We start from the raw sequence: 24,091 nt of genomic DNA, 5'->3' as shown, positions 1-24,091 counted from the left end.
TTCACAAAATCCTCACTAGGATACCAACTAATCCAGGAGGAACTTTAAAGAAAGAGGATGGGGAGTATACAAGGACAGCACATGAAACATTGGAACTATTCCTCAAGACTCATTTCCCTCAATATACTCAGACAGACAACATAGACCAGGACGAGATCCCTGTGAGGTACCGGTTTTCAGGTATTCGAAGGGAGAACTGGGAATCTGCCAGAGAATGTGTTGACCATAGTAAAATCCAGTGGACGGTGGGAAAATTCCAACCATTCAGGTCACCTGCCCAGATGGAATTTTTCCAGAACTCCTGCAACAAGCAGGAGTGAACTTAATAAGATTCCTTTGCAGCTTATTTAGGGTTAGCCTAGCAGCAGGAATCATTCTTAACGTGTGGAGGGCAGTGAAGGCTGTCTTTATTCCAAAGCCATGCAGAATTGATCATACCAAAGTTCAGATGGTTCATATGGTTCTGAGCACTATGGGACTAAACATCTGAGGTCATGAGTCCCCTAGACTTAGAATCATTTAAACCTAACTAACCTAAGGACATCACACACATCCATGCCCGAGGCAGGATTCGAACCTACGATCGTAGCAGCAGCGCGGTTCCGGACTGAAGCGCCTAGAACCGCTCGGTCACAAAGGCTGGCATCATACCACGGCCAATGATATGAGACCAATCAATCTGTCCTCCTTTCTTCTTAAAACTGAAATGCAGTAGGGAGCTGGTGTTGAGTGGAAAGGTACTGAGCCATAATGAATTTATTAACGTTTCTAGAAACACTAATGAACTTATTTCTGCCGGCCAGAGTGGCCGAGCGGTTCTATGCGCTACAGTCTGGAACCGCGCGACCGCTACGGTCGCAGGTTCGAATCCTGCCTCGGGCATGGATGTGTGTGATGTCCTTAGGTTAGTTAGGTTTAAGTACTTCTACGGTCGCAGGTTCGAATCCTGCCTCGGGCACGGATGTGTGTGATGTTCTTAGGTTAGTTAGGTTTAAGTACTTCAAAGTTCTAGGGGTCTGATGACCTCAGGAGTTAAGTCCCATAGTGCTCATAGCCATATGAACCATTTTTTGAACTTAATTTTAAAAGCAAACATCCAAGAATAACATTAACTGAACAGACTACATTTCAATAACTAACTGATGGCAAACACATCAAAAGAGCAACAGTGTAAAATCATTTCCTTTTTGTAAAGAATATTAAATTAAGTAAAAAGAAATACCATTACACTACAAACAGCAAAACATATGATCAAATGATTGTGTCACAAATATGATGATAGAGGTGGTGGCAGAGGCGACACCAGTAGCTATAATTCCTTCTACTCTACTAACATAGACCGCCGATTACCGCTACCACAGTACTAAAAAGCTACATTAAAAATTTCAGTCATGGCACCCAGGCGTCTTTAACAAGATCATAGTTAACGACAGATACAGTCACCTATCCTGTAACACAGAGACTATTCGCTAAGTATTTAGTAAAAATTAACATAATACAAATGCAGAACTTCTTCTTTAAGTTTTTTTTTTTTTACAGATGAACACAATTTAGTAAACAGTTCGCACTCGTGATACTAGCCAACAGTTAACTATAGACATGCTTCAGAAATAAAGTAGCTAGATTCAACAATTTTCACCGACTATAAAGTGCAATTCCTAAACCAGAAGAATTACATCTGCATTCTATACCCTTAGATTGTAAAATCATTTTGAGGCAGTGACAGCCACAAGCCCATACACATTGACAGAACTGGACTCACGTACTACCAGGCAAAACCTTCATAAATAACACATTGATCTACCATAACGAGCAACAAGGATACGGAGTCAAAATAGCCACCTTAAGACTCCAAGTGACGTGCACACTAATCGGGTGCTCACCGTGATTTCTCGTAACATCCAGCGCCCTCTGACAAACGCTTGCTTAGAGAGCGCCGAGACACGGATGTAACGAAGATTACTCGTAGTCGGAAACCCACGGGTATCATCCAGCAGACGCCACCGAGTACAGTACTTTCAAAGTTCACACCGGACTCCAACTCAGCACCACAATGGACAGAAACTACTTGCAATTTCAATAGCAGAGCACACGCAGTACACGCAGTCAGCAAAGGCACCACTATTGCCAACGGACCACGGCAGACGCTTGGCCACACCCACACGCTGCCTCCCTTGCGCTCTTCGTCGCCTGTGTCACACTCTCCTTTTCTCCAGGTCGTCGCAGCCCTTAACTACCTTCTCCTCCGACCTGCCCTCTACCGGCGGTAATCCCGCTCCACTCGCTCTTGCAGCCAGAGGGATTGCAGATCCGCGGGAATTACGCAAAATTAAACGCGGGCGCATTGCACCAAAACATTAGAAAAACTGACCAACGTGCATGTTAGGGAAAGGAGGTTAACTAGGGTCCCTCTACACACAAACCAACATGCATACCAACCAGGAAAATCGCGTGAAACTGCACTCCACCAACTTGTTGGGAAGGTGCAGAAAACACTACACTTTCAGGAAATAGCCCTCTGCATCTTCTTGGACATGGAAAGGGCTTTTAGCAACACGACCTTCGAATCCATGGTTAAGGCAGCAGAGGTCCATGGCTTGGAGATCACCATTAAGAGATGGATTAGAGCCATGCAAAGTGGTAGAAAGGTAGAAGCCATCATGATGCAATGAAACATGGTGATCAATACCACCAGAAGCTGTTCACAAGGAAGGGTCCTGTCCCCTCTACTGTGGAACCTTGTGGTGAATGAGCTCATTGTAGAATAAACTCTAGACAGTACTTTTGCCAGGGATACGCAGACGATCTTGTCACAGTAATACTTGGCAAATTTTCAAGTACAGTCAGAGCCATGGCACAAGGAGCATTGGACATTGTGCAAAATTTGTGCAGGAAACAGGAGTTAACGGTCAGTCGTAAGAAGACTGTTGTAGTACCACTTACGAGGAAGCAGATCAAACACACATATTGGAATCTCAAGCTTCTCGATGAAACTTTATCAGTGAAGGGGCTAGCGAAATATCTAGGGGTAACCCTAGATGAGACACTATCATGGACCCCTCACGTAATGAGCAACTGTTCCAAGGCGAAAGGTACTCTAATGAGTACCAGGACAGATTGTGGTAAAGATTGAGGCTTAAGCCCCAAGAGTATGTAGTGGATATACACCATGGTAGTAAGACCTATGACCACTTATGGGGTTACAGTATGGTGGAAAAAGTAGAACAGCAGGTAGCTGCTAAGGAGCTTACTAAGGTGAAGAGATTGGCCTGCTTAGCCATTACAGGCGGAATTAGCAGCACACCCACGGCTGGGATGGAAACCATGCTGGACATGTCCCCATTACACCTGTGGTTAAAGATGGAGGCAGCAGCTGGACCACACAAGTTAAAGACTGGCAAAGACTGGAACTCACTGGGGTATCCAGGATCTCACACTAAAATAATGAGTGAGGTAGACATACGTATGGTTGGAGAAATGCCGGCCGACTGTATAATAACTCCCGGCTGCTTCAACAAGTCTTTCATCGTAGTAACTGGAAGTAGAGAGCACTGGGAGAACAAATGTCGACATAGTACTGAGGACATAGTTTGGTTCACTGACAGTTGGAAAACAGACCAAGGTGTTGGGGCCAGGGTCTACGGGGTGCAACCAAAGCTGCAGAGTGCAATCTCTCTAGGGAAGATGGCCACTGTGTTTCAAGCAGAAATATCTGCTATGAGGGCGTGCAAGAAGGAGAATCTGCGGAGGTGCTACAGAGGTTGTAGAATTTTCCTTTATTCAGACATCCAAACAGCCCTGAAAGCGCCGACAGCCTCTGCAAGCTTTTCTCCACCGGGCATTTCCTCCGATATTATGATTTACGCTTCATCAGCAGAGTTTAGTAGATGTTTTTGTGCAGCACACACGTGACAAAACAATCTAACTTCTTCTCTATCCCAATATTCCTCTGTTAATCCCAGTTTTCGTATTTTCTTCCACAGAAGTGAAAAGTGCAAGGGAAAAGGAATGTTTCTGAGAACACTGTTTTCATAACTTTAATTGCAGTCATTTCGAAGTCCAGTGCTGCAGTTTTCGGTGACGAACCTTGCATCTTGTTTTCCTGTACAAAGAATAGTCTTCCACATGTATTTTGACTTTTCTCTGGAAGCAAAAGAAATAAACCAGGAAACACATTCGTCTCTGCTGTGCTTCCAATGTTTCAGATCTCTGTAAAATGTAGCGTCCGTAAGCACAGTTCCATTTTCACACGGATTTCTCTGCTTCTTCACATCCAAATACCAGGATTCTTTTGTCAGGAACAGACCCAACTTCAGTTTGAAACATCTGCTACCTTCAATTACTCTCAAGACGTCTTCTCTCAGCAGAATGTCCGATATAGTGCCACAGTTCTGGACCGTCCCGGTAGCTTCTCTTCTTATTTCACACAATGCAATCTTGGAGATCTCATAATGTGGCACGTCTGCCTTGAAATCTAAAGCTTTATCTTTCAAATCCTGAAATTTATCTTAAATATCTGGAAAACAGGCATTACCTTCGTGGACTCTTTTCGTGCAGTTATGCATTCGTTTCTTAACTTGTTCATTTGCTTCGTCAGGTGGGCAAGAACGTTGCCCACATTTGCAATTTTTAAATAGACTCACTCCATTCGGAATTCATGTGCAACTAGCTCATACATTCATCACATTTTCTGTGTACCTGGTAGCAATGACCACCCTTGAAAAGACACCGGTTCCCTTTCCGTGTAATTATTTCCACGAATCACAGCGTGAAGAAACGAAGTAGCAAAGGACTACAAAACTATGTGTAAACGAAGGCTGTCGACAAGGGTACTGCCTGACTAACGATAACAACACACCGGCTGCTACAATAATGGTGCAGGCCGAAGCAATGAATTAAAATTTATGCTAGCACCGGGGTTCGAACCTTGGTGGCCTGCTTCTTAGGGATATGCGTTATTCTCTGCACCACACTGACATGATGGTTACCATATTTGCACACAACACTCTAGTACGTCTCCCTCGTCGATACAAATTCCAATTCACGCCTAGCCCATTGCTATTCCCTTCTAAACTCTCGTCAGTAGAGCAGAGGTTCTCCAGTATCGGAATCGATCCTTAGCGATGAGCGAAATTGGGTCAATCCTGACTGACCTGAGTCGTAGCTTATACATCAATCATTTACCGTTGATGTACCTGATACGTATCAGGTATTTCTTCCATTAGTACCATCCTTCCATGTTTCTTCGACACTGGCGTGAAGTAGCAGTAGACTTGATCAGAAAACCATGGCGAAAAACTGCTTGGTCAGCAGCCCACAGTACGTGCAACAACGCTAAAAGCATGCGAAACACCAAGGTCGGAAAGCCTATTTAGCCGGCACACAGGTCCCTGTAGTTAACCCGATTACTCTGGAGTTCAATCCGGGAGTGGTACGCCTCTCTAAATCCCGGAAGCACCGGCTAACGCGCTTGTCCAGATGCGGGCACAAATCGGCTCAATGAGCAACGCTCCAGCTCATTCAGGAGAGAAAGAATTGTTTACGGTTGGCGGTAGTTAACCTTGTAGCTGTTTGCACAAGTTGCCGTAACAACCGGAGAACAGATGCGTGTCGGACCAGATGTAAACTTGTGACATTGTTGTGGTGTCTAATGTCTCGTTCCATTCAGTGTATTAGATTATGGTGTTTAATGCCTTTAATTATATTCCTTACATTAGTTTATGCATAGGAAACAGAAGTAATTACTTTGACATCTGATAACTAAATATTCCTTTGACTACTACCTGTAGCCATTAAATTCAGTAGGTCAACCTAAAAGTTTATCTAGAATACAACACAACCAATGAACGACAAACTAACTGTAGGTTAATCACAGAAATAATTAAATGAATAAATATAAGTCATCAGAAAAAACACAGGCTTGTGTGTTCTTATATATCGGAAATGTCATTCAGCAGATGATGTGGAGGTGTGTGTCTCTTTTTCACTGAAGAGTGCGAGTTGTATTTGTTGCAATCGATCTCGCAATTCGCAGAACTGCAGAGAGATGCGTGTCAGAGTGGCTGTTCGTGGAGATGTATTTATATTCGTTAGAGAGAGCAGTTTTTCACATAGATATGTTGAGCCGAACACTCATAGCAGTTTGGCAGCCATTTTGGACATATTAGGAAATATTTTTGCGAAAAGTGTTCCTAAAAATGTGATAGGCTTGTTCGTGATTCATATTTAGTCTTCAATTCACTATCACATCGCCACAACCTCAGCGTTTGGTACAGCAAAGTAGTATTCGATCCCGAGGACAGATGATGTGCCCTACACTGCAATCCAAAGTCGAATTGTCACCTCATGACGATAAAAGAGCCATTGTGATGACAAGATCGAAATCCTACACTGTGTACTTCAACCGCCAAAGGGGGCGGAGGACTCTGACGGCGTGAATGAGAGAGAAAGTGACTGAGTGAGAGAGAGCTTGTGCCGCATAGTATGGATGTTTTATCACAGCGTAAATATTGTACGTGTATGATGTATGGTGTGCCAGCATGTGTTGGTTCTAATGTATCTGTCTGTATGCTTGTGAGTATGTTTGAGTGTGGATGTCTAATTAAATATGTATGCCTGTGTGTTAATATATTACGTTTTTTTTTGAATATATGCAAGAACATGTAAGCAGCATGTGCTGGGAAAAAATTATAAAAAATGATAAAATTAAAAATTGGACCAAAATCATCAAAAAAGTTAAATAATTGTAACTGAAGGAAAAAAACAATTAACTGTATTTCTCCCTTTTGTACTTCATGTGGGTGAGTGCTTGAGTGAATGCCTGTGTAAACAGATTAGTTTTAAAATATCATTTCCCGCTAGCTGTCCAAGTCATATTGGTTTTGAATGTCAGTTCCACCCAGTTCATTTTAGAGCAGCTCTTTGGGTCGAACATTTTAGGGCCTTCCGCTTCATTGTGTTATTAAATTATTTCAGGTGCTTGAGGTGGAAAATGTTTCGGGCCACCCAGCTGAACGTATAAATTAGTCTTCTATTTGGGTGGAATTTCACTAGTAACGGTAATAGTATTAGTGTGAGAGGAAGTGTGCATCTGCAACAGCTGCAATCAGTTCTGCAATGTAAAGTAAAAAACTTATTCAACCACTAGTATTATTCGTAAAACCAAGAACTGGGAAAAAAATTCAAGTAGTAACAAGAACTGTGAATTTAAAAGTAGTGTTACTTAGTGTATTGTAAAAAACATCTAGATTTGTCGATGTAAAGCTGTATTGCTACTGTGCATATTTATGCCTGAATAAAAAATAGTTATTCTTCGTTCTTATTTCACTAATCCCTACCCTTACAAATGCATACAAAGGCTGTGCAAGGTGCACAAGGTATTAGTTCGAAGCATGAGGGAGGTGACGTTTAAGATAGAGGAAAACAAAATATATGTAATGAGAGCATGGGATTTCGCCTATCGTGCTACACTTATAGGTTTTTGGGAACAGGCAGCACGTGATAGTGTCCGCTTCCAAAGACATATAGCAAACATGTCTGACATTATGTCTCCTGTGCTTGAACACAGCCACGGGCGTAGTATCTGGGCAAAGCGACGTACTATGTGAGTAGGAGCTGGGCAGAAAGAAAGAAAACCACAGAATGTGAGGTAGAAAATTCATTTATTTCCATTAATCTAATTTAAAAGTAATATTACATTTTCATAAGAAGACGCAACAGTATTTTCACACATCTTCTTCTTGTTGAACTGATGGATAGCAGGACACCCGTAGAATTTCAGGTCTTGAATAGAAGCAAACTTGGAGATTCACTGCATTCTTGTGATGTTCCCCCCGCCTTTGACGTAGCTGATGGTCTCAGTATGATCGAATGTTCGAAGTTACGTCATAATGACTTTAAAAGGTGTACCACAATCTTCCCAGTGGAGTCCATGGAAGTAATGTGTGAACCACCATCCCTGAAAGGCCTCGGCGATTCTTGCTGAGAATGTCTCTATTATACCAGCATCTCCTGTGTGTTCTATGAATCTTTAAATATGAATTTTCTACACCCATCATCATAGAAACCTTGAATGTCGGCCAAGACGTCACACTGCAAGTTGTCATTGTGCAATTCTCTGGGTACCCAACGGCAGTTGATCATTTATACAGCACGCTGCACAATACCAGGAAGTGTGCAATAGTTAATCACACAGTCATGTAGAACTAGACCATATGCTGCAGTGTGTCCTGGGAAATTTGATGAGGATTCAAATTCGATTCGTATACCTAGTGGTCCTGATTTAATTGTCTCATTCTGCTTAGAACAGTCTACTATGATGGTTGATGCCAGCTACTCGAATTTTCATGGATTGAATAGGCATGCTTCTTCCTCTTAAACACCTTCAGAGTAAGAAGCACGACAATTTACATACATTTCATATGCTGAATTGTGTACTTTCTGGTCCCACTGTAGCAGTAAATTGTCATAAAGATAGAATTCTGAATTCAGGTAGATACTGGACTTAGTTGAATTACGGTTGTCAAATGCGGTGGAACCAATTGCTAAATTCACTCTTCTATTGGTCTGAAATGGAAGTATGATGAATCTCGGTGTTTCCAACTGCACCGGATACTCAAAAATCTCCATGAGCGGAAAGTTAATGGCAGATATGAACAGGTATTCAAAACTTTTAAAAGCTTCAAACGCTCCTCGTCTACCATAGTGATGTGCGGCATTTTCCACATAACTTTACTGATGATAATCTGATGTCCTCTTTAGCTCCTTGAATGTCTGAGTTGCTAACTGCTGCACTCTGTACCGGAATAAGTTCCTGTTTAGCAGTCATAGTAATTGTCCTCAAAGCATCCCATAAGCATTTTTAGCTGTATGCATGCAGTAAATCGGCGGTACTCTTCTGCTTTTCTGCCTACAGGCAATTCAGGTCCGAGGATGATGATTAGACAGATGTTTTAAGGGTTGATGCTATGCCAACATTACGTGTACAATCAACCACTACCCCATTAAGTTCATATCGTATTTCCTGGAACAGGAATGCCAAAGCATTGTGTGTAGGCTTTGATCCCACTGTATGACTACCCTCCTTTTTCTTAAATGGTCCATCCAAATATACATACACGGTGGTCCATTGATTGTGATCGGGCTCAATATCTCACGAAATAAGCGTCAGACGAAGTGGAGAACCAGATGGCGCTATGGTTGGCTCGCTAGATGGCGCTGCCATAGGTCAAACGGATATCAGCTGCATTTTTTAAATAGGAACCCCCATTTTTATTGCATATGCGTGTAGTACATAAAGAAATATGAATTTTTTAGTTGGACCACTTTTTTCGCTTTGTGACAGATGGCGCTGTAATAGTCACAAACATATGGCTCACATTTTAGACGAACAGTTGGTAACAGGTAGGTTTTTTAAATTAAAATACAGAACGTGGGTACGTTTGAACATTTTATTTCAGTTGTTCCAATATGTTACATGTACCTTTGTGAACTTATCATTTCTGAAAAGATTACATTAATGCAATAAATGCTCAAAGTGATGTCGTCAAAGCATCTGGCAATACGGGTAACGACATTCCTCTCAACAGCGAGTAGTTCGCCTTCCGTAATGTTCGGACATGCATTGACAATGCGCTGACGCATGTTGTCAGGCGTTGCCCGTGGATAGTAAATATCCTTCAACTTACCCCACAGAAGGCAATCCGGGGACGTCATATCCGGTGAACGTGCGGGCCATGGTATGGATCTTTCACAACCAATCTACCTGTCATGAAATATGCTATTCAGTACCGCTTCCAACCCACGCGAGCTATTTGCCGGACATACATCTACATCTACATCCATACTCCGCAAACCACCTGACGGTACGTGGCGGAGGGTACCTTGAGTACCTCTATCGGTTCTCCCTTCTATTCCAGTCTCCTATTGTTTGTGGAAAGAAGGATTGTCGGTATGCCTCTGTGTGGGCTCTAATCTCCCTGATTTTATCCTCATGGTCTCTTCGCGAGATATACGTAGGAGGAAGCAATATACTACTTGACTCCTCGGTGAAGGTATGTTCTCGAAGCTTCAACAAAAGCCCGTACCGAGCTACTGAGCGCCTGTCCTGCAGAGTCTTCCACTGGAGTTTATGTATCATCTCCGTAACGCTTTCACGATTACTAAATGATCCTGTAACGAAGCGCGCTGCTCTCCGTTGGATATTATCTATCTCTTCTATCAACCGTCTCTGGTACGGATCCCACACTGCTGAGCAGTATTCAAGCAGTGGGCTGACAAGCGTACTGTAACCTGCTTCCTTTGTTTTCGGATTGCATTTCCTTAGGATTCTTCCAATGAATCTCAGTCTGGCATCTGCTTTACCAACGATCAACTTTATATGATCATTCCATTTTAAGTCACTCCTAATGCGTACTCCCAGATAATTTATGGAGTTAACTGTTTCCAGTTGCTGACCTGCTATATTGTAGCTAAATGATAAGGGATCTTTCTTTCTATGTATTCGCAGCACATTACACTTGTCTGCATTGAGATTCAATTGCTATTCCCTGCACCATGCGTCAATTCGCTGCAGATCCTCCTGCACTTCAGCACAATTTTCCATTGTTACAACCTTTCGATACACCACAGCATCATCCGCAAAAAGCCTCAGTGAACTTCCGATGTCATCCACAACGTCATTTATGTATATTGTGAATAGCAACAGTCTTACGACACTCCCCTGCGGCACACCTGAAGTCACTCTTACTTCGGAAGACTTCTCTCCATTGTGAATGACATGCTGCGTTCTGTTATCTAGCAACTCTTCAATCCAATCACACAATTGGTCTGATAATCCACATGCACTTACTTCGTTCACTAAACGACTGTGGGGAGCTGTATCGAACGCCTTGCGGAAGTCAAGAAACACGGCATCTACCTGGGAACCCGTGCCTATGGTCCTCTGACTCTCGTGGACGAATAGCGCGAGCTGGATTTCACACGATCGTCTTTTTCCGAAACCCATGCTGATTCCTACAAACTAGATTTCTAGTCTCCAGAAAAGTCATTACACTCTAACATAAAACGTTTTCCAAAATTCTGCAATTGATAGACGTTAGAGAGATATGTATATAGTTCTGCACATCTGTTCGACGTCCCTTCTTGAAAACGGGGATGACCTATGCCTTTTTCCAATCCTTTGGAACGCTACGCTCTTCTAGAGACCTACGGTACACCGCTGCAAGAAGGGGGGCAAGTTCCTCCGCGTACTCTGTGTAAAATCGAACTGGTATCCCATCAGGTCCAGCGGCCTTTCCTCTTTTGAGCGATTTTAATTGTTCCTCTATCCCTCTGTCGTCTATTTCGGTATCTATCATTTTGTCATCTGTGCGACAATCTAGAGAAGGAACTACAGTGCTGTCTTCCTCTGTGAAACAGCTTTGGGAAAAGACATTTAGTATTTCGGCCTTTAGTCTGTCATCCTCTGTTTCAGTACCATTTTGGTCACAGAGTGTCTGGACATTTTGTTTTGACATAAGACCAATATTTCTTAGGGTTTTCTGGCAAGTCATCATATTGGAAGTACATCGCCATTCTGTCATGCAGTGAAATATATTGTAGTAACATCGGTACAACATTACGTAGGAAATCAGCATACATTGCACCATTTAGACTGCCATCGATAAAATGGGGTCTAATTAGTCTTCCTCCCGTAATGCCGCACCATATATTAACCTGCCAAGGTCGTTGATGTTCCACTTGTCGCAGCCATTGTGTATTTTCCGTTGCCCAATAGTGCATATTATGCCGGTTTACGTTACTGCTGTTGGTGAATGACGCTTCGTCACTAAATAGAAAAAGTGCAAAAAATCTGTCATCGTCCCATAATTTCTCTTGTGCCCAGTGGCAGAACTCTACATGACATTCAAATTCGTCTCCACGCAATTCCTGTTCAAAAAAAAAAAAAAAAAAAAAAAAGCCATCTGTCTTCAGGCCTACCGTGAACATCCGACCGCCGTGTCATCCTCCGAAGAGGATGCGGATAGGATGGGTGTGGGGTCAGCACATCGCTCTCCCGGTCGTTATGATGGTATTCTTGGCCGAAGCCGCTACTATTCGTCTACTAGCTCCTAAATTGGCATCACGAGGCTGAGTGCACCACGAAAAATGGCAACAGCGCATGGCGGCTGGATGGTCACCCATCCAAATGCCGGCCACGCCCAACAGCGCTTAACTTCGGTGTTTTCACGGGAACCAGTGTATCTACCGCGGCAGGGCCGCAATTCTTCGTGCATAGAAATATCGTGCAGGTGCAATCGTGTTGATGTAGCATTCTCAACACCGGCGTTTTTGAGATTCCCGATTCTCGCGCAATTTGTGTGCTACTGATGTACGGGTTAGAGGCGACAGCAGCTAAAACACTTACTTGGGCATATTCATTTGTTGCAGGTCGTGGTTGACGTTTCACAAGTGGCTGAACACTTCCTGTTTCCTTAAATAACGTAACTATCCGCCGAACGGTCCGGACACTTGGATGATGTCGTGCAGGACACCGAGCAGCATACATAGCACACGCCCGTTGGGCATTTTGACCACAATAGCCATACATCAACACGATATCGACCTTTTCCGCAGTTGGTAAACTGTCTATTTTAACACGGGTAATGTATCACGAAGCAAATACCGTCCGCACTGGCGGAATTTTTACGTGATACCACGTACTTATACGTTTGTGATTCTTTCAGCGCCATCTATCATAAAGCGAAACAAGTGCTCCAACTAAAACATTCATGTTTCTTTACGTACTACACGAATATGTAATAAAAATGGGGGTTCCCATTAAAAAAAAAATAAGACCCAGTCTATATCAGTTTGACCTATGGCAGCGCCATCTAGCAGGCCAAACATAGCGCCATCTGATTTCCGCCTTCAAGCAAGACGAGTTTTGTTCTTTGTAGTTTTTTCGTTTGATGCTTATTTCGTGAGATATTTGTCCCTGTCACTATCAATGGACCACCCTGTATAGTGCGGGAATCGACTGCTCACTATTTTGTGCTGAATGTCAGTACCATCGCCATTGCTGTTTCTTTCACCATCCAATAGAGGTCTTATAACCGATTTGTATTTCACATTGCTTCGGCTTTTTGCATTATTATGGAGATCATTTAAAAACAATATTTCATGATACATTTCCAGATCTTTAGGCGAATAATTTACTGTTTTTGTGGGTCTTAAGGAAAATAAAGTTCAGTAGACCGGGTGTTCTTTGAAACTGTCTCTCACCGATCTGCATTTTTTAAAATTTGAAGTTATAGGCTGCGCCCCAACTTGTATGCTTTTCCACCACTGACATCGAATATTTTCTGTGCTAGTGTCGCTGTGACGCTTAATGAAATCAGAAATAGCGTCATCGTTGTGGCTGTGAAATTTTGCTGGGATCATTGAACGACATATCTGTTCGTACATGAGCCTGTTAAAGGTGTTTTAATTTCAGATTGTCCTGTTTGAGTGCTATAATTAGATTTGCTTTATCCCTCAGCAGCTGTTTTGGGATTCTGGAATAAGTCTCACTCAGATAAAATACATCAATAGCCGTATGGCGACCGAAATAGAAACGTCGTCGAGTTTCACCTTAGTTTTCCACAGCAACATCGTGGAATATGAACACCGTGTTTGACTCAACTTTTTCCGGTGGTGGGGCATCACTGTTCTCACAATATTTCGTGTATGCCATACCATTTACTCCCAGCAATATCTCTTTTAATAGTTGGTATTCCGGCTGAAGCAGTGTTTCTGAAAATAAACATACATGCTGAAAGCGGACTCCATCTGGATGTGTCAGCAGCGACATGAGAACATTTGTCTTGCCTTAGTTGGATGGACCTACAGTTATCGTATGTATGATTTCGTGAAGAAGTGCGCCATTCTTCTTCTTCAGCTCTTCTTGCGCACCGTCACATCTCCAGTCGGTTACAAAAAAATTGAGATGCTTCACCCACCTTGCCTTGATACCTACTATGTCAGGTACTCGCGTGCAATGGATTTTTATAGACATTAATGAATACTATGCCATAATTTCTGCTGTTGCATGTTTTCAGTGAAAATTCTGGGGTAATAGCTTTAGTACTTGCAATATAATAAGAGGTATGAAATAAAAAACACATACATGGTTATATGCATTTTTTAATTCAGTAATCTCACACAGGATGCACAACGTCAACTAGTTTTTTCTTTATCTTAACGCCAGTAGAGAATACAGAAAATAAGGCCTTCTTGTAAGCACAGAATTCAGCATGTATTTCTCTCAAACTTATTGGCAGTACATTAGTTTCGCCGGCGCCATACTGGCCCACTGTTCGAAATCGTCTACATGCACACTGTTCATACTTAGATACTCTGCAGCTTTAACACAAGGCAGCCATCTGCCCAGTCTTCCCAACGCAACAGAGAGCATCGTCTGTAGAATGGACAAGGTTGTAATGGTGGAGTGCTGCATATAAATGGATGTGTCAGCCGATTTCGCACGGAGTGGAGAGTCATCGTATACTGTTGTAATGGATAAAATTAGAGGAGCGCTGTAAACGTCCAGAGGAGGACGGCTCGAATGATACTCGGTTGTCAACTCCTGCTTGATGTAGGCTTTTGCACGACATGGTCCACCCTGTTCCATCTCCGTAAATCGCACTTTAACACTTTTAGCTGCATTCTCGATATCTATCACAACACGTCAGTCTCTGTCTGCAGTTGCTTCTATATCAATTTGTAAACGCTTCGATCCTGTAGTGGTTAAATTATACATTGAAATGAACAGTAGCAGTGCTCAGGCCTTAATTGATATCTTCCCTTCCACTGCATCCTCACTTTGTCCATGCAGTATCATTGGGATATTTTGCAATGACGCATATGATGGGGTCAAGTGAGACCTGCTGATTAGGACCCTTGGTGCACTTCAGCGAGTCAGGGGCTGGCTGGGTGTCTTCAGCTGATAAGAACAGCTGATTGTCCTGCTCCATTAAGCTAACCAGGTGCATGACGGATCCCAGGATGCTGCTGCTGGTGCGGGTGCTGACAGACTGGGACACATCGCTGCTGCAGACCCCTACAGGCTGGAGGACGTCGCATCCACTGATGACCAAAGAAGAAAAAGAATTACAAGCGATAATGGCAGCATCAAGGCTTCTTCCTCCAACAGCAGTAAACACAGACATTGAGCAAGGGGTACTTACTCTTCCGTGGCTTCTTACTATTCTGCTGCTGCTGCAATTGCTCAGTGCAAGACCATCTCTGTTGGCACTTCATGTTGACTGCCTGACTGCAACTGAGGCTGTAGAGCTACTGAACCAATCTTATATCTGCAGTGTGATTGGATGCTATGCTCCTATTGGCTACTGGCAATTTCAAGCGCCTCTGGTGGTGTAGTTGTGTTGAGGATGGGGGGAGGTTGCACTAGGACTTTGCTTCCAGAAGGACCAGGGTTTGAGTCCCGGAAGGAGCACCACCATTTTAAATTTACTGTGAGAGGCGTATGTGCGGGACGCCAGCACAAGCCTGAGACAAATAAATTCCCTCCAAAATTCAAAATTCATGCCAACATTCGAAACAGGGTATACAGGAGAGAAGGAGGGGGAGGGAACTGAAACCCACGAGCAGTCTGTGGAAAATTCATGACATCATCTGGGGATGGGGGTGAGGGCTGAGAGAATAATTAATTGTTTAATTTAATTAATTTGCGTATCAGTTTGATATAAAAAGTGGACTCCAGCTGCCCTTACCCTACTACTTACCTCTACTTTAGTTCCTTCCTCGTGTAGATTATTAAGAAGCTTAAGTTGTTTTTTACCCTCTACATATCCATACTGGTTGAGGTGGCGTATTCTCTAGTGACATTCTGAACTGCACATTTTTATGCCTATATTTTACCACGTATCAAACATTGTGCTCCCCCTTCGCTTTCGGTGTACAAGTAATCCAACTCCCAACTAGAGTTGAACTATAAAATATAACGCCGCTTTACCGCATTGCTTTGAGTGGCAATTTCAGCTACACAACGCACTGCACCATAACAGAGTACTGTATACTCAGCCAGTAAATTGCTGTGGCTATGCTTGCGTCTTGACTGTGCATATTGCCATCTAGACTTTACAGCACAAACCATTAGACAGACGTCAGCTGCTCTCGACTCCACGGCTCTGTCCGCGCCCATGCAGGCGACACTGTGAGCGCGGCTCTCTCTTTACCCAAATATGTGTTAGCCAATCCGGGCTGATTTCCCGTTTGACGATGTCAACTATCATAATCAGGCCTTTTATTCCACTTTGCTTCCTGATCCATTACTCTCTTTTCTTCTCTCGCCTCGCCATTCCTATTCAAAAATGGTTCAAATGGTTCTGAGCACTATGGGACACACACAAACACAAAGCACAAAAAAATAAAAATAAAAAATAAAATAAAATAAATATCACACCAAAACACACACACACACAAATGCATACACGAACAGACCACAGATACTTCAATACTTACAAGTTTGGCAATAACATTCGATCTTTGGCAAAAACATTTGACAGTCGGCAACAGAAACCAAAAGATTGCATTAAAACAAGCGTTCAGTGCATAGTGCTGTGGAATGTGGAAAAAACCGCAAATTGGCGTTCATAAGAAGAAGAACAACACCAAAAACGCAACAGGAGCGCACTATGTAAGAAATTGTCCACGCAACCTGCAAGTACAGTTCAAAACATTACTACTTAATAGGAAATATCAACCACCAGAACTGTTTATAACCTCTAGGAACAGTGACAAAAATGTAAATAAAATAGCTAACAAATGTACATATTCCAGGCCACTGATGATGTCTTGCAGAAAATAAAGGCGAAACGCGTATGGCACTAAAATTTTGTTTTATTCAGTTGCTGTCAGACGGTCCATAAGTAAAATTTATCAATATACTGTAAGTCCAGGTTTGAAATCCACTCAGAAGTTTCTGCAAACAAACTGCTGACTTTCATTGCCTTTTGAAAGCTCTGAGGCAACTATAGAATGTTATATGATGTACAGTATGCTACTCTTCGCTCCAATGATACTGAGAGGAGTTCTTCCATCCTCGTTGGTGCAGCAGTACACCACATCTGCCCAAGTCAGTTATGATCCAATTCAGTACACACCAGTGTCGTTGGGGCAGATGAAAACCTGCTGCTCACTCTCAGGGAGTTTCAGTTACAAACGTTTACGCCTGCTATCCATTGCTCCAGGCATCTTGAATATTGAAATGACGGTTCTGCAGACTGATTGTTAAGCGCCACAGTGGCTTCCTAGACCTCAGTCAAAGGTTGTGATAATGAAAATTCTGAATGAACTGCTACCTCTGGGTTGTTTTTGATTCCTTTCCACACTTTCAGGCGCTGCAGTCATGGACTGTGCGGCTGGTCCCGGCGGAGGCCCGAGTCCTCCCTCGGGCATGGGTGTGTGTGTTTGTCCTTAGGATAATTTAGGTTAAGTAATGTGTAAGCTTAGGGACTGATGACCTTAGCAGTTAAGTCCCATAAGATTGTACACACATCACACGTTCAGTAAAGATTGCAATCTTCTCTTAGATGGTGGTGGAATATTGCTAAACACCAGTAACCAGTGTGAGTTAGTGGGACAGATACACCCTGTGATGAGGCTCATTGTTCGACTGAGCTTTGTGTCAATTATTTTAGTATGAACACTGTGTAGCCCGATGGAACAGTAGTATTCTGCGACTGAGCATGAAAGGGCTTAGGCTGACGATCTGACTGTTGCAATGACACTCCAGGCGGTGCCTGTCAGATTCTGGGCTACATCGTTCTGAGTTTTGATTTTAGCTGCCACATTCTGGAGATGGCTTTTGTAAGTCAGTGACCTGACTTAGGTCATGCCTTGTATTTTAGGATGTTGCAATATTTTAGAGTCTGATCTGTAAATGTGATGCTTAGTTTGTAGTTTGCTTTTTCATTCGGTAGGTGGAAAGTTGATACAATGATATTTTGAGAATTCAGTCGGAGAATTTTGTGTCCGAAGTATTTATCCAAAATATTCAGGTCTGATGTTAGTGTTACATCATCTTCATTAAAGCTAAGCTGAGTGATCAAAGCTATACGATTAGCATATATACATTTTCTTGACTTTGTTTCTGGAAGGTCGGATGTACACATGCTAAGAAGGAGTGGGGCCGAAACAAAATCTTGTGTGATACTATAATTCATTTTGTAAACTCCACTTTTAGGGTTCTTTGAGAACACCTGGATGTGTTTGTTGTTCAGAATGTTCAGTTTCCAATACAGAATAATAATGATGAATCTGAAGAGGAGTCTGTAATGCCAGACAGTATCATAGGCTGCAATTATGGCTAAGGAGACATCCCATGTTTATCTTCAACTTCTCTGAGACGTTTTCAATATGAATTTCTTCTGTTAGCACATGGTTCTCATATCCTCTTCCCAGTCTAAACCCAGCTTGCTATGTAGGGAGAATACAATGTTTCTACGAAGGAGATTACCTATAAAACATTTGTGTGACCCACCCCCAGACCTGAACATATATAGAGAAGAGCAGTTTGAATGGTTACAAGTATGTCTGAACTGTGGGAGATGTCACAGAAATTCTGTAAAATTGAAGTTGGCAGGTGCTTGAAAATATAGGGCGGGCGAAACGGCTGCATGGAGGTCTGGCAACAGTGCGAGAAGGTACCATAGCTTGTGAGGTGGGTGCGCGTAAAAGCAGGGGAAGTTGCTCAATGATTAACGGAAGGAGTGTGACGCCGAGACTGAGTGTCAAGCCGCTTCAGGCGACCAGTGAGCAGTTACAAATTAATTAATGGAGGCGAGAAAATAATTACAATTTAACACCAGGTTAGGGGATTTTAAGCGGTTGGAGTCGACTTCATCCGACCCTAATCCCGAAACTTCTTGGAATAATCATTAAGCTGGGAGACTTCTAGATTCGTGACTACATTTATGTGGAAAGGAATAGTCACTTACTTTAAAGTAGAGGTTCAAGTCCTCCGTAGTCGAGATCCCCAAATTACTCTCGTGCAGTGGTACTCTACACGCAGGTAGTGGGATCGAATGATGGTGATGGAAGCAAGGGGAGGAGAGACGACGGTGGCGTTCAGTTCATCATCACCAGACTACGCGCCTGTGTGGTGCGTTAGATTACAAACTTCTCCTCAGCGAGGATGCATGATACTGAAGGTGGTGACGTCAAGCTCGAAAGCCTTCTGGTGCTGTTGTAGAAGAGTACGCATATGCCGACACTGGGATTCGCCCTCTCTCTTCTTTCATTTCCAAACAGCACAAACACGACACTAAACCGTTTATACATCCATTAAAGTCTCTTACATTCAACAGGTAGACGTGACAGACTTCGCGAAGGAAGATAAAACCTGAACCTACCTACTGAAGTCTGCCAGGCAACGATGATATACAACTTTAGGTTTTCTAACGAGCAACCTAATTAGCAATTCTGATGATAAACAATGGTATAACTATATCAAGAGTCAACACTGTGTTCGTGTGTGTGTGTGTGTGTGTGCATTGTACAACATCCGCATACTGATCGAATCCGCCGATAACAAATCTAGTAACTCGCCTTTGACTTGCTTCGAAGTCCTCCTTTAACCGGCCCCGCTGTCTTCTTTATAAGTGCGCTACACTTTCCCAGAACGCTCCCAATAGACAGTGTTCAAACTTTCGACTTGCCTACAAAACTGAATTTATTTGATTGTTCCATTTCGTGTCGTTTCGCAAATTTACGCCTACAGATATAATTAACGCGATTGTCTCAGGCAGCTTATCGGTAATACCGTATTCGAGCTTTACAGGACTGCCCCTCCTGCGCATCCGCTTTAGTTTACCACTTATGACCGCATGCAGTGTACAACTTACGTAATATCTGACGAATACTTCAGTCATGTCGAAAGTTTCCTGCAGAGCGTTCACTTTTTATTTTCCACTACAGTGTAGTCTAGGTCTGTTCTTTGAACGATCTAAGAGTACTCACTCTCGTCTTAGTGTGGTCTTCATAAAGTTCTGAATCATTCGTGTAAAGCGAAGTCTTTGGTACACTTAGCGCTTCAGTGAAAAGTTGACCCTTAGCCGGCAGGATACCCTCTTTATTTTCTCTTTCCATTTGTATACGATACATAACACAAAATAAGATATTAAAGACCCAGCCGATTACGATTGGTTCACTGAGTTCTGGCGACAAATCCAAATGAATCCCGACAGTATTGGTAAGAATCTCTCCATTTCTCCCCGTTTACGCTTGCCACTCGAAACTCACCTCGAAGGATCGACTACTTCACTCATAATATAATGTACCGGCTCCCGTTGTACTTGATAAGATTAGATTAGATATATTCTTCGTTTAATACAACCAGATAGTGAGGAGGTACTAGCAGCTGTGGAATCCATACATATTATAAAAATGTGTGTATGCATGTGTGAATATATGTGTACAAATGTACACTATGTGGTCAAAGGTACCCGGACACCTGACTGAAAATGACTTACAAATTCGTGGCGCCATCCATAAGTAATGCTGGAATTCAGTATGGTGTTGGCCCACCCTTAACCTTGACGACAGCTTCCACTCTCGCAGGCACACGTTCAATCAGGTGTAGAAAGGTTTCTTGGGAAATGGCAGTCGATTCTTCACGGAGTGCTGCACTGAGGAGAGGTATCGATGTCGGTCGGTGAGGCCGGGCACGAAGTTGGCGTACCAAAACATCCCAAAGGTGTTCTATAGGATTCAGGTCAGGACTCTATGCAGGCCAGTCCATTACAGGGATGTTATTCTCGTGTAACCACTCCGCCACAGGCTGTGCATTATGAACAGGTGCTCGATCGTGTTCAAAGATGCAGTCGCCATCTCCGAATTGATCTTCAATAGTGGGAAGCAAGAAGTTGCTTAAAACATAATTTTAGGCCTGTGCTGTGATAGTGCCACGCAGAACAAAATGGTTCAAATGGCTCTGAGCACTATGGGACTTAACATCTGAGGTCATCAGTCCCCTAGAACTTAGAACTATTTAAACCTAAGGGCATCACACACATCCATGTCCGAGGCAGGATATGAACCTGCGACAGTAACGGTCGCGCGGTTCCTGACTGAAGTGCCTAAAACCGCTCGGCCACACCGGCCGGCCCACGCAGAACAACATGGGATGCAAGCCCCTCCATGAAAAACACGACCACACCATAATACCGCCGCCTCCCAATTTTACTGTTGGCACTACACACGCGGGCAGATGACGTTCACCGGGCATTCACCATACCCATACCCTGTCATCGAGTTGCCAAATTGTTTACCGTGATTTGTCACACCACACAACGTTTTTCCACCGTTCAATCGTCCAATGTTTACGCTCCATACACTGAGCGAGGCGTCGTTTGGCATTTACTGGTGTGATGTGTGACTCATGAGCAACCGCTCGACCATGAAATCCAAATTTTCTCACCTCCCACCTAACTGTCATAGTACTTGCCGTGGATCCTGATGCAGTTTGGAATTCATGTGTGGTGGTCTTAATAGATATCTGCCTATTACACATTACGACCCTCTTGAAATGTTGGCGGTCTCTGTCAGTCAACAGACGAGGTCGGCGTGTACGTTTTTGTGCTGTACGTGTCCCGTCACGTTTCCACTTCATTATTACACCCTATGGATGTTCAGGAGTGTGGAAATCTCGCGTACAGACGTATGACACAAGTGACACCCAACCACCTGACCACTTTCGAAGTCTGTGAGTTCTGCAGAGCGTCTCATTCTGGTTTCTCTCGATGTCTAACGATAATGACTACTGAGGTCGCTGATAACGAGTACCTGGCAATAGCATAAGGCACCTAATACGAAAAACGTATGTTTTTGGGGATGTCCGGATACTTAGTGTATTATGTTCCTCATTTTCTCCTAAACCGACGGACGGTTGTCAGCCAGACTCGATGCACCTATCCCTTACTGTCAAGTAAACATCACTGTAGGGCTAAGAATCACCTACCTATCACAGTTCAGTTCAGGCTACATCACGTCATACGCAATGAGACGGATGAAAAATGATGCGTCATGGATGACATTTAAATTTATTACTTCAATCTTACTAACTCTCTTCGCAATAAATTTTTCAGACACTATCCACATATTCAGCTAAATGCACGTACCAAATTGTAGCACACATAGTTCAGCAGAGATGCCGCGCGGGGTAGCCTCGTGGTATGGGGCGCATTGTCACGGTCCGTATACGGCTCCCCCCCCCCCCCCCCCTTCCGTCGGAGGTTCGAGTCCTCCCTCGGGCGTGGGTGTGTGTGTTGTCCTCAGCGCAAGTTAGTTCAAGTTAGATTAAGCAGTGTGACCTCAACGGTTTGGTCCCATAGGATCTTAGCACCAATTTCCGATTTCAGGAGATATGACGTCGGAAACACTAAGATGAGTGAAAAAAGTGTGCATAAACTTTCGATTTATTTCTCCTTGGCTACTAACTCTATTCGCAGCATACTTCTCTGGCAGTATCCACATATGTCGCTGAATGTATCTACACAAATACATCATCATACGACAAGTAGCTCAAGAGATAGGACGTCATAAACACTGAGACATGTGAAAAATTCCGCATCACGCATGAAGTTTAAAAAAAAAAAAGAAAAAGGCTCTGAACACTATGGGACTTAACAGCTGTGGTCATCAGTCCCCTAGAACTTGGAATTACTTAAACCTAACTAACCTAAGGACATCACACACATTCATGCCCGAGGCAGGATTCGAACCTGCGACCGTAGCAGTCGCACGGTTCCGCACTGCACGCCTAGAACCGCGAGACCACCGCGGCCAGCATGAAGTTTCAATGCATTTATTCGGTACTAACAAGACACTGCTACAGTCGAGTCTGAGCTGTGGCGAAATTGAGTTGGAAAACTGTTCTGCCTGGGTCCACTGGCTCAAGTGTAGTATCGACTATATCTCTTGCGGCCCCACTGCCAATATCTATGAGGAAGAGTTGGTATCTGTGGGTTGTGTCCTTAGAAGACCTTTGGTTGCCAATATATATATGGGGTTCACTGGTCCGAGAGCGAGGCCAGAAGTTTGGGGATTGGTGGTGGCTTCGCGACAAAGGGTGATCACGAGGTCCGAGCGGCACAACCCACGAGTTGCGCAAGGAGGGCCTAAGCACAGCGAAGACACCGGAGTACTCCGTCGGGGTAGGCGTCCACTACAAGCAGCAGGCCGGCATCCCGTCCTTTGGTTGGCAACATTCGTGTCGGACGACCGCTCGTGGCCGGGCTGCCACCTTCTAGCTGGCTTTCACCGGCTCCACTCAGTAGCCGCTGCGACGCACCGTGGACCCATGGAACCGCTTGCTCATAAAGGGGAGTAACATTCTGTAATCCTCGTGGTGATTTGTTTCATTGTCTACCTGCCCTCCTTATTATTCTCTGGTTTGTACCTGACCCTCAGAGTTTTACTCGGTCGGCTCTTCGCTCGTAAATATAGGCAGCAGTAATCTACGAAGACACTAGTCGTTTGAAAATTTGTCCCGCTATTATATTGCCTTTCCTTTCTGGTTTGTACCCGATCATTGATGTTGTAATTAATCAGCTCTTGGTCGTAAATGCAGCCGGAGCAATTGTACTAAGGTACAGGTTGCCATTAAACAAAAGAGGAACATTGTGCTTAGATATAGCTGTTAACCGGTTCAATTCTTTGATTGTAATTGCATTTCTCAATCGTTAGTTATAATCTGAACAACTTGTACTAAGCTGTTCCGTTTCTGTGTTGAAAACATTAAATCAGAGAAATTCTGGCGTGGAGCAATTTTTAAATTGTCGCGTTAGATGAATAATATTTGCATTAGTAAACCAATTTCTCAAAGTTCAGTGTGTGTAAGTACAGTGGACAGTACCTTTACTTCGGCCCGCCAGTAGCTGTTCCACTTTCTGAACACTTGCTTGGACATTCTGTGTATCCATAGACTGCTGGAGAAGGCGCTTTGTACATTTTTGACGAGATGGAAGTGATGCTAGCCGTAGCAATATTATGAGCAGAGGAGTTTACTATAACAGAAGTTTATTATAACAGAAGAAACGAAAGGAATGTT

The sequence above is a fragment of the Schistocerca gregaria genome, chromosome 1 (assembly GCF_023897955.1).
Source record: "Schistocerca gregaria isolate iqSchGreg1 chromosome 1, iqSchGreg1.2, whole genome shotgun sequence".
Classification (NCBI taxonomy): domain Eukaryota; kingdom Metazoa; phylum Arthropoda; class Insecta; order Orthoptera; family Acrididae; genus Schistocerca; species Schistocerca gregaria.
Note: the sequence above shows the minus strand (reverse complement) of the source record.